General features: G+C 33.1%; 1 pseudogene; it reads left to right on the forward strand.

Moving 5' to 3' along the window:
* Positions 1-2,336, forward strand: part of LOC108690461 — a 5,436-nt pseudogene extending 3,100 nt beyond the window's left edge.
* The last annotated feature ends 9,259 nt before the right edge of the window (positions 2,337-11,595 follow it).

Consider the following 11,595-nt stretch of genomic DNA (forward strand, 5'->3'; position numbering starts at 1 on the left):
ATGGGGGACATATATGATGGAGCGTATAACAACCGACTTATTGTTGAAGTGCGTGGGATTGCTTAGTCTACCTTCGAGTGAATGATGTTTTTGACCTTCGAGTGAATGATGAATTTGACTCAGGAGCTCCGCGCAAGAAGAGTCTGATGGGGAGTACCTGGCTGATTCCGATAATTCGATGAACCCGAGCACGGATACGCGAACTCGGCGTGACGGGTTCACTGGTGTGGTTTTTCATTAGGGTAAACCGTACCTACGTGAACCGGCGAGTTACTTTTACTTTCATACTGACGCTCTGCGCTTCCGCGTGATCTCTATTTATACCCCGAAAAAAGGGCGTCCCCTTTGTCTATGCAATAATTAGTTGCAATAATTATAATTAGTTGCAATGTCGCGCGAGATTTATGATTTTTATGTATTATGTATTTTTATGATATTTAATGTCCTATCGTTATTAATCTAAAGTGCATTGTTAGAGGGGAGGGGGGAGGAGTTTCGAGATGGGAAAAAATGATTTGCGTTTTTCTTTAAAGAGGCAAGATTGCTCCAGACAGATGACGAATTCTATTATCCTCGCGGAAAATATGACTATAATAATAATATAATAATAAAATATGAGGTAAACAGACGATTACCGTGCTCAACTAGTTTTGTGTGCAGGGCAACCATTGTCAGTCGCGAGTCCGATCTTAAATAACGCTATCGTGGGAAGTTATCTCATGCGATTTTAAGCGCGACGTGGCACCTGTTTTTGTTAAGATGAAATTGTTGGTCAGTCTTGGGACAACAAAGCTTGGATTTTTACTATTGCGTGAGTTAGGTACATTTATAATGTCTTTAGCTAATTTTGTCATCTTTCCAGCCTGCATTGAAGTTGTTATTTTTTCCGGGTTGATTAACGTTTAGGAGTTTTCGCGGAACTATTATAGTCCGGTTCCTCTTTTCAGTTCTGTCAGGCCATTATCAGGGAACTCTACTTGAGTCTCATAGACCCCAACCGTAATCGCGACGTGGAGCTGATTTTTTCGAAAGAAAAGAATCGTGGTGTCTACAGGACGTAATATTTATTTTGGTCATTTTTCATTTTTATCTGAAAAATCAAAGAATTTTAAAATTCATTTTCTGTGACAACCTTGTATTATATTTGATGCCTTATTCTTTCGTTTAGAATAATAATTTTATATTTTAATTTTATTTTACTAATTTTACTGACAGTAACAAATTAATCCTACCTTTTTATATAAAATTTTTTCTGAACAGCGTGTGTACTTGGCATACTTTTTCTACTTTTTCTTAGAAGATATACAAACAAATCTGAACTTGCCTGTACTATGTCTCGTAAGATAATCCATATATATTATTGATAAGCCGGCTAGTTTTTGGAAAACAGAAAATCTACTTCTTCTATAAATATTTTAATATGAAATCTTTGTTGTTGTACTAAAACTTATCTTGTTTTTTACCAAATTCCAAAATATATTTTATTTTAACTATTAGTGTATACTGTTCAGTTACAAAAAGATAGATCTATGATTTTATTACAAAAATTTGATGCCAATAACCGAATGTTACAGTGCGTGAGTCCGTCGGATTGTGATATTGTACGGGAGTACGGCTGCGCAGTCATAGATTGTAGTTGGGCGCGGTTGGATGACACTCCCTTCAACAGAATGAAGACATCTCATCCTCGCATACTGCCATTCTTAGTCGCTGCAAATCCTATAAATTATGGAAAGCCTTATCAGCTGAGTTGTGTAGAAGCTATAGCAGCTACTCTGATTATAACAGGATTTCCGAACGAGGCCGAGCTTTATCTCGGAAAATTCTCATGGGGACATTCGTTCTTGGAGCTAAACAGCGAACTATTGGAAAAGTATAATCTTTGCACAAGCAGCGAAGAAATAATTACGGCACAAGAAACGTACCTAAAGAAAGCCTGGCAGGAAAAATTAGATAGGCTTAGTAAAGATTTTTTCTAATCTCTTTTTTTGTCCTTTATCAATGATTTTTGCTTTAATATGATTATATACTTCTTCTTAGCGCTTCCTGATTTTCCAGAAAACAATACGGAATCTGAAGAAGAGGAAGAAGAGAAAGACACAAATATAGTCTTAAAAGTAACTGAGGACCTAGGTGACATAAAAGTATAAAGTAAAGTCATTAAAGATAGTTGACTTTTCAACCAAATTCTTGATTTTGAATTTTCAATTATCATTACGATTAAAAATAAATGAACAATAAATTTCTAAGATTTATAAAAAGACATAATTGCCAAATATGGAATGTAAAAGGAATGTGTATAGATTGGAAAAGATTTAAACTTAAAAAATTTGAAATCTGAGTAGTTCGTTATAGATCAAATCACATTTAATGGCAATTTGACCACCAATCCGTCGAATTTGTTTGAGACGACTTAGTGTTATCAGGTTTGTTCGAAAATTATGCTTATATGCGATTTTCTTCATATTTTAACTATAATTTGGATATTTCTTTGTATTTCCTCTCAAAAAATCTTTAAAAAATTTTATATTTTTATAATCCAAAAAATCTCTCGATGAAAAAAAAATTCCAATTGTCAGCGCCATATATTCCTCATACAACTTATCTCGCTTCCTAGCACAAACACTACAACCCTTACTGGAAAATCCGAATCACACTAACTCAACGAACTTCATACAAAAGATTCAAAAAATCCGACTACGTCCCATAAACCTTGTAAGTTTCGACGTAGAATCCTTTTTTACACAAGTCCCAATAAAAGATACATTAAACATAATAAAGGCCTCACATGAAGGCCTCTTTGACTTCAACCCGCTAATAGAGCACTGCTTAACAACCACTTTTCCTATAACAACCAATTTTATGAACAACTTCAGGAGCGATAATACCTGCCGAGTCACATCATCACTCAGCACGAAAACAGTCTGCAATCAACTCACTTATACATAGAGCTTTCATCATCTCTGACAAAGAACATCAGACTCAATCACTTAAAATTAGTCTTACAGAAAAACGGACACGACAAAAAAGACATAATCAAAACAATCAATAAACGTGCAAACAAGACAACGATCTCTGACACACAACCAAACGGTCTTGTCTATTCTCCTATATGTCAAAGAAACAACAGATCGGATTGACAGGATATTAAACAAATACAATATCCGAACTATCTTTTTTCTTTTAAACCATCCAAAAAAATAGGACAAATCTTAAGAAATTCTACAGATCAAAGACTCCTCCATTCAACTCCGCAGGGGTATACAAAATACTTTATTCCTGCGGGCAAGTATACATTAGAGAAATCAGGAGAATTGTCAACTTACGGATAAAAGAATGATGTCCAACATGACGTGTCAGGCTAAAACATGTCACGCAATCAGCATTATCAGAACATAACATCAAAATAGGACATCAAATACTATTTGACAAAACGACCACAATAGCCAACATTACATCATACTTTCCAAGAAAGTATAGAGAAGCCATAGACAAAAACATCCTAACAAATAAATAGAGATAATGACTATAACATAAATAAAATATGGAAAACTAGGTTCTTCCGGTTATTGAAGATTGGCCAATTTCCCCTCCGTCCTCATCCACAATTCTCTTCTTTTCCCCCACTATTCCAACAAGTAGCGTAGTATAAAAGGAATGGCCCGGAGGAACAGCTCAGTATCAGGCTCCTCGCCCTGATGAAGTAGACCTGGAATACCTGCAAGGTTCACAATACGTTGGTATTCTGAGAATGAATCTACACATGGAAGAAACTCGCGAAACGCGATATATCGCGTTATAATCTTTATATAAAAAAATTCCAAATTTAGAAGAAAATCTCTCAACTGAAATAGTAAGTCTGTTCGCGTTGCATACTTTTTGCACTTGGCATCTTCGCTTTCTCTATTTTCAACGTCCAAATCCCTGTTTGGAGGTTCTCGCGCTACTTCCTACTCAATAGACAATTTATTTTCATAATAATACAATTAAAATAATGAAATAAAAAGATTGCTAACAATATTTTATGCTATTATACATTATTAATTTTATATGTTATTAAATATTTTTAAAATGACAAAATAAAACAATATAAATAAAATTACGTTGAATCAAAGCTCTTTTGAGATAAATCGATCAATGAATTAATGTCTTTGTGAGCCATGCTGGATCACTGGTGTGAAGTATTGTCTTTAATCTCTCAAACAAATTCATACGTTTCGATTCTTGTTCGGATCCTTTTCAATGTCAGAATTTACATTAGCGAAATCATTGTGTTTCCTGATTCACTGTACAATAATGAAATAAGTTAAAATTACAATTGATTACATGTATATATTACTAAGAACGCAGAATAGTACCTTAATAATTAACTTAATATAAATATATAAATATATTTTGAACTATATTAACAATTTATGAGTTTCGTTAAAAAAAAAAGAGATTGACATGTTAACCAAAGTTAACGAAAGTTACAATTCATCTGACTAAGAAGCAATATATATTGATGTAATAACTAAGCATTAATGAAGAAAACTGGAGGAAATTGAAGAGAGGAAGTGATAATTGTTGATCAATAAATAGTCATTAACTGTCTAATAGTTCAGCGTCTGTAAATTTAGACTGTTCTGTTTGTAAATGAAAATTATTTCAGAAATAAATCTTTTGTTTAGAATTCTTTCTTCGTCTAAAGTCTTTATGTTATTCCAATCGAATTTGTGTTCATGTTCCAAACGATGATCAGTAAACAAAATGTTGTGATGTTCTCCAATTATGTGGTTTTTGTGTTTTCTAATCCTCGTTTTCAAGATTCTGTTCATCTGACCCACACATGACGTATCACAGTCCCCACAACTTATTTTGTAAACAATATTAGTACGAAACATAGATGGTCTGTCTTTATAAACTCTAATAAATACTTGCTCAGTCTATCAATATCCTTGTATGCCATGCTTACTACATTAAAGTTTTTGATAAAATTCAGGATTGGCAAGTAACGCATTATTTGTAACGTCGTTATCATTATAAGTTATTTTTTTCGGTAACGAATAGATAACGATATTTTCTTCTGAATAACATTCATGGTAACACAATTACATTTTTGGGATATGGTAACGATTTTATTAATTTCTTTTATCGTTACTTTATTTCTAATTACATAAAAGTTGTAACTATAGCCCTAGAAAACAGAGATGAAACATCAACGATCTGATTGGCTGTCTAAATCACGCGAGCACGCCTTTTTTTGTACTCATAGTTCACACGTAGATTAACTCAGATGTAATCATTGCAGTATATTTAATTTCTAAAAATAAAATTTTTTCTATGTCATATCTCACAAATTAAATATATGTATATAATGCAAATGATAAAACAAATATTATTTTTTTATTATAATATAATTTTACTCTTAGAGTATTCATGATGAGTCATTCGTATCTTGTTTCTTTTCTTCTAATAATACTGCACCTAACTAAATGATTTTTTCTATCCTTTCCTTCTTTTTAAATATACAACTTCATAAATGTTTTTTAACGATATTAAAATATTATATATATAAAAATCTATTCATATAACACAGGTTAGAAAAAAAATATCCTGTGCTGGGGGCGAGACCCAACTAAATTCTTATGCATTTTGAGTCGCTGAATACGAATTTGATATCAAAATAGGATCATTCAAGGAAAATTTTCAATCTAAAGTGAAAAAATGAATCAAAAACCTCAAAATCTCTGCTTTTTTTGATATATTGTTATTGATATGTTTCTAAAATCATTGGCAAAAAATTTTTGATTAAACCTAAACTATAAGTGGATTGAAAAATACTTAGCCGTAAGAAATACTGTACTGAACGCTCTGGAATATTATAATATGCTATTACAAAAAACAACCCTTGATATCTCAATTGACGGACAAAGTGGAAACAAATGCCGTATCTACATCTCTTACATAACTTCTGACTATAAATTCTGAATGCTTAACTATAAATTCAGAATGAATATTACACATACAGGTTAAATTTAATAATTGCCGAGAAGTTACATTACAAACAAACTTTCAGGCAAGCAGCCATCAAACAACTGCCCGTACATCACATCTCTACTGTTGTGTAAATATCTAAAAAAAAAAAGATTGATTTATGTTCATGCGCACTTCCGCACTCTTTTGTCTTCAAATGACCTATGTAATGGTCCTCTTGCGCTTGTTTTTTTTTCGCTGGTATTTCTCTCTTCAATTTCCAACAAAAATCAACTATCATATTGATATCTTATCTTCCTTGATATTGTTTTTCCATTTTTTTTGTCTTGGTGGAATTGTTCACCTTGCTCTTCACTGAAATCCCCAAGGTTTTCAGGAAAATAATCAAGGTATGAATGAAAAAAATGTATTTTCAGATTTATGGGACCTAATTTGCGGAAATTTTCTATGATATTAGCTACGATGTTTTTATAGTTTTCACTTTTCTTATTACCTAAAAATTTGTCTATAACTTCTTTGAAGTTAACCCATACTGCCTTCTCGATGTTAATTATTTTAGAAACAAACAACTTGCAAAATCATCAAGCTATATCGCATTCCAGTGCAAATGTAGTGATACCATACATAGGTGAAAACACCTACAAGTACCTACTGTTACCTACACGGAAGATGCTGGAAACGATGACAACCGCCCCCGAAAGAAGATATGTAGAATGATTCGTTTTTCGATTCACCATGAATACGAAACGATAATGAAATCAACGAAGACGCGCTGCCTTGTGAGAAGGGGAGAGGGGGGAATTAAGGTGTGAGGATGAAGCCGTAATATGATCGACGATGAGTTGACAAAGTCCTCGTCAAAATCGGAAAGCTCCTATATTTAAACCTAGGAAGATTGGGAGTTATCATTCCTCAGGAATTATTAGGTTTATGTCTATAATGTGAAGCACTCAGAGTTCATCGCTAGAAGTTATGCAAGAAGTGTAGATATAGCGTTTGTTGCCACTTTATCCATCAATTGAAATATCAAGGGTTGATTTTTGTAGTGGTATATTAGTATTCCAGAACATTTAGTACAGTATTTCTTGATGGCTGATAAGTATTTCTCAACTCGCTTATGTTTTAATCAAAAGTTTTTTGCTAATGATCTTAGAATATATCAATAAAACAGAAATTTCGAGGTTTTTGACCCATTTTTTCGCTCTAGAAAATCCCTGGATGGTCCTATTTTGATATCAGATTCGTATTCAGTGACTCAAAATATATAAGAATAGTTGGGTCTCCACCAGCACAGAGTGCTTTTTTTCTGTGGGCCTGTGTAATTTTTGTATATTTGCAAAAATTATGGAAACTTTTTACTCAATATAAATTAACTCAATATAAATTAATTCCTAAAGACTCCTTAATGATACAAAAATGTTGGATATAACAAGGCACTGGGAGTCAAGCACGGTGATCCTTATGCAAAACCAAATGGTTAACAAAATAACTTTAAAACAATCGTTATCACAATAATTACCGTGCTTAACTCCTATTGCCCTGTATCCAACCATTTTGAAATTAACACACACAAACGACCCATCATGCATAATAAAAGAAAATTGTATATGTATTAAGAGTTAAATGTATAATTTAAAAATATCTTATTAAAGGTAAAATACGAAAAATACATTTATTTAAGTATAAAAATTACAAAAAATGTAATATACATTATGTGATATGAGTATCTATTTCATTCATAAAAATTACGCACATGTTTACTATAGGTTTACTATTTTTTGAGCTCTATTCCTCTACTAAAAAATAAAATTTTGACATATTTTTTACATTTACCGCAAAAATCTGCTTATAATATTCTATTAGTGTCAAGAAAAGAAAGTAACGAAAAAGAAATGACTCGTTATATTTTGAGTAGCAATAACGGTAACGAATTATTTTTATGAGGTAAATTCCCTCATAAAATTCCCTGATAAAATTTCCCTGATAAAATTTTTTATTTTGTCAAAAATGCCTGCTATGTAAAGTATTGTAAAAAATATTTGCTTTTTTTTGTTTTAGAAGTATTCTCTTCATTTCTGATGACATTGCTGTTTCATAAATTAAATTTTTTATATAATCTTTTCTTGATGGTGAAAAAAATAACTGTAATCCATTATTCAATAATTTTAATAATTTTATCTATATTTTATTTATTAAAATTTCTTTCTGAAAGGAAGGATGTGAAGTAACAGTACTCTTATCTATATATTTGGCCCAATATTACACCTATTTTTTGACCTAAGGGGTGCTGAGAATAATAGTTTAAATAACGCCCTGAAAACTTAGCCTTTGTACCATGACAAAACTCTTGCATTTTATCAACGTTATAACCAAGAAATTCAATCTGTCACCTCCCTCCTCCAATGTAAACTTAAGTCTCGGATGGTAATTGTTAAACATATTACAAAGGTCATCAATGTCTTATCAATTGCAAGAACAATGTCGTCTACGTAATGTACATAAAACGAAGGTTTAGTCTAATTTGTTAAAAATGTAAATTCTAAGTCTTGAAGGACTATGTCCGAGATTATTGGCGATAACGATGAATCCATAGGTACGCCAAATGTCTGTAAATTTTGTCATTGAAATTAAAATAAATAGAATCAAAATTAAATTTATCCCATTTAAAAACTCTGTCTTTGTCAAACAAGTATTCGGTTGGATGAGATGTCATTTCTTGTTTATTCCCTCTACTAAATTTTTTGAAACGTAATAAAAAGAGAAACCACATCCAGAAGAGAGAAGGGCGTGTCATTATCAGCAATTTTGAGATTTTTTTATGTTCTTGATAAGTTAAAAACTATACCTATGTTACCTATGTAAATGGCCAGACGTAAATTATTTTTTAAAATATTGTGTAGAAAGGTCGCTAAGTTGTGCAGAGGAGTTCCAATGGAAACTATGATGCGTAACGGGCAATCACTCTGTAAACCTGGGCACCCTACCATATGCTCGTGGTAAAATTGGATGAATTTAAATATTTATAGACTTATTTATCATTTCTAAACTTCTCCCTTTCTTCAACATGTTCTTTATAGTAATGATTATCATATTCACCGGATTTCGTACAATTTGTACACTCGTACAACTTGTGTAAGTATTGTGGTCATTAAGAATAGCTTCCATCTTTGTTGTAATCAGACTTATTCATAGCAGCCATACGTTGTCTTCTCAGCGTGTAAATAGGATGTTATTCTTCACAAACTTTTTAGTTTCCCGCAATAGAAATCAAATCTATTTCCCTATAAAAATTCTACTTTGTTTAATGTTCTTAATTAATGGAAGAATTTTGTCTCTTAGATCCATAATGTTAAGAATTTTTTTTTTCTTATAATGTTTTAAATGTTTTTTATGACAAAATAAAAGATGTAAGATATTCATTTGATATATACGCATCTATTTGACACATATATTTGACATATATTCTATTTTTTTTTTTGAAGAATATAAAGGACTATGTCCAGCTTGGGCCCCGGCTGAATAGCATTGAAACCTAGCTAAGATTGTAGAGCATAAAAAAAAGATTAAAAAATTCCAGATGAACAACTTTGTAAAATGAGTCCCTTGAATGCTATAGCTGTTCAAAGTTCGCTATTATGACCATATATTGTACCATTGGTTTTATTCGATTTTTCGAATCATCTAGTATCTGGAATATGTCCAATTTTGACGAAGAAACTAAAATCCTTTTTGGATTTCAAATGAATAGTTATAAGTGATATATTAATCGATGAAGAAGGGAAAGAGACACTCAAAGTATGAAATAAAAGGTTTTAATTGTCTAATTGAAATATTAGGTGTACAATTTTGCTTCCGCCGTTTTTTTTCCGAAATTCGAGGCTTTATTGTAAAAAATCGGTTATACATTTATGATTCAAAGTATTGTCCATCGCTGGCCACTACTTTCTCCCATCTTTCGGGTAGCGTACGAATCCCGCATCGAAAAAACTGGTCATCTTTTGAGGCTATCCACGAATCGGTCCAATTTTTTACTTCTTCATAAGACCGGAAGTGCTGGTCAGCCAGGCCGTGTGCCATTGATCGAAACAAGTGATAATCAGAGGGAGCAACGTCTGGAGAATACGGCGGGTGGGGTAGGACTTCCCATTTCAACGTTTCCAAGTATGTCTTGATCACTTTCGCAACATGGGGTCGAGCATTGTCATGCTGCAAAATCACTTTATCGTGTCTCTCGTTGTATTGCGGCCGTTTGTCTATGCTCGACTCAAACGCATCAATTGCGTTCGATACCGATCGCCTGTGATTGTTTCAGTCGGTTTTAACAGTTCATAATACACTACGCCGAGCTAGTCCCACCAAATACAGAGCATGACCTTGGAGCCGTGAATATTCGGTTTGGCCGTCGACGTGGAAGCATGGCCGGGAACTCTCCATGATTTTCTGCGCTTGGGATTATCGTAATGAACCCATTTTTCGTCCCCAGTCACAATGCGATGCAGAAATCTCTTCCGTCTTTGCCTTTCAAGCAGCTGTTCACAAGCAAACAAACGCCGTTCAACATCTCTCGGCTTCAATTCGTACGGTACCCAATTTCCTTGCTTCTGAATCATTCCCATGGTTTTGAGGCGTTTTGAAATGGCTTGTTGAGTCATTCCCAATGATCGTGCCAATTCTTCTTGATTTTGACACGAGTCTTGCTCAAGTAATGCCTCCAATTCTGCATTTTCGAAAACCTTCTCTCTTCCACCGCTGCCGGTCTTCGACGTCAAAAATCACCGTTCTTGAAGCGTTGAAACCACTCATGACACGTTCTTTCACTAATAGCGGCCTCATCATAAGTATTTGAGAGCATTCGATGAGCCTCAGCCGCAGATTTCTTCATATTGAAGCAAAAAATTAAAACCTCCCGCAAATGACTCGTAAACTGACATTTTCAATCGAGAATAACTTTATGATGCAGACACAAATCGACTAATGTTTCTATGGAGTTATGTTGACAGATGCCCAAGTTTATTGTATGACGTCTATGATCTATTTATTTCGACCACCACTTACCGCTAAAGCCATCTACAGGAAAACGGCGGAAGCAAAGTTGTACACCTAATATGATCAATATATACCTTATCTCTCTTCAGCTTCCTCATCGGAACTCTCTAAAAGTAAAAAAAAACATCATTAATTGTTTTTGTTGCCATATGGATAAGACTAGTATACATGGTAATATGGTAGATCCATGAATATTTTTAAAATATTTTAAAAACATCTAGTTACCATTTTGGACTTCTTAAAAACATTCATTTTAGGATGCAATAGACTAAAATTGAACTAAATTAATATAAAGAGTCTTTCAATAAAGACGCTCGATTTTTAAATGTAAATAAAACAAGTTGTGTATGAGATATCCATTCAATTTTTTTTTTATTTGAAAGAATATTTTATGGCATTAAGTATGGAATATAACGTCACTTAAATGTCCGCCGCGGCTTCGCTTGGTGACACGTTCGAACGGTCCAATTTTCTATAACTTTCTCGCATAAATCTGGCAGAATTTGTTGAATGGCGTTTGTTATGTTGACTTTGAGAGCATCAATTGTTTGCGGTTTATTCGTATAGACTTGC

The sequence above is a fragment of the Atta colombica genome, unplaced genomic scaffold (genome assembly GCF_001594045.1).
Source record: "Atta colombica isolate Treedump-2 unplaced genomic scaffold, Acol1.0 scaffold33, whole genome shotgun sequence".
Taxonomy (NCBI): domain Eukaryota; kingdom Metazoa; phylum Arthropoda; class Insecta; order Hymenoptera; family Formicidae; genus Atta; species Atta colombica.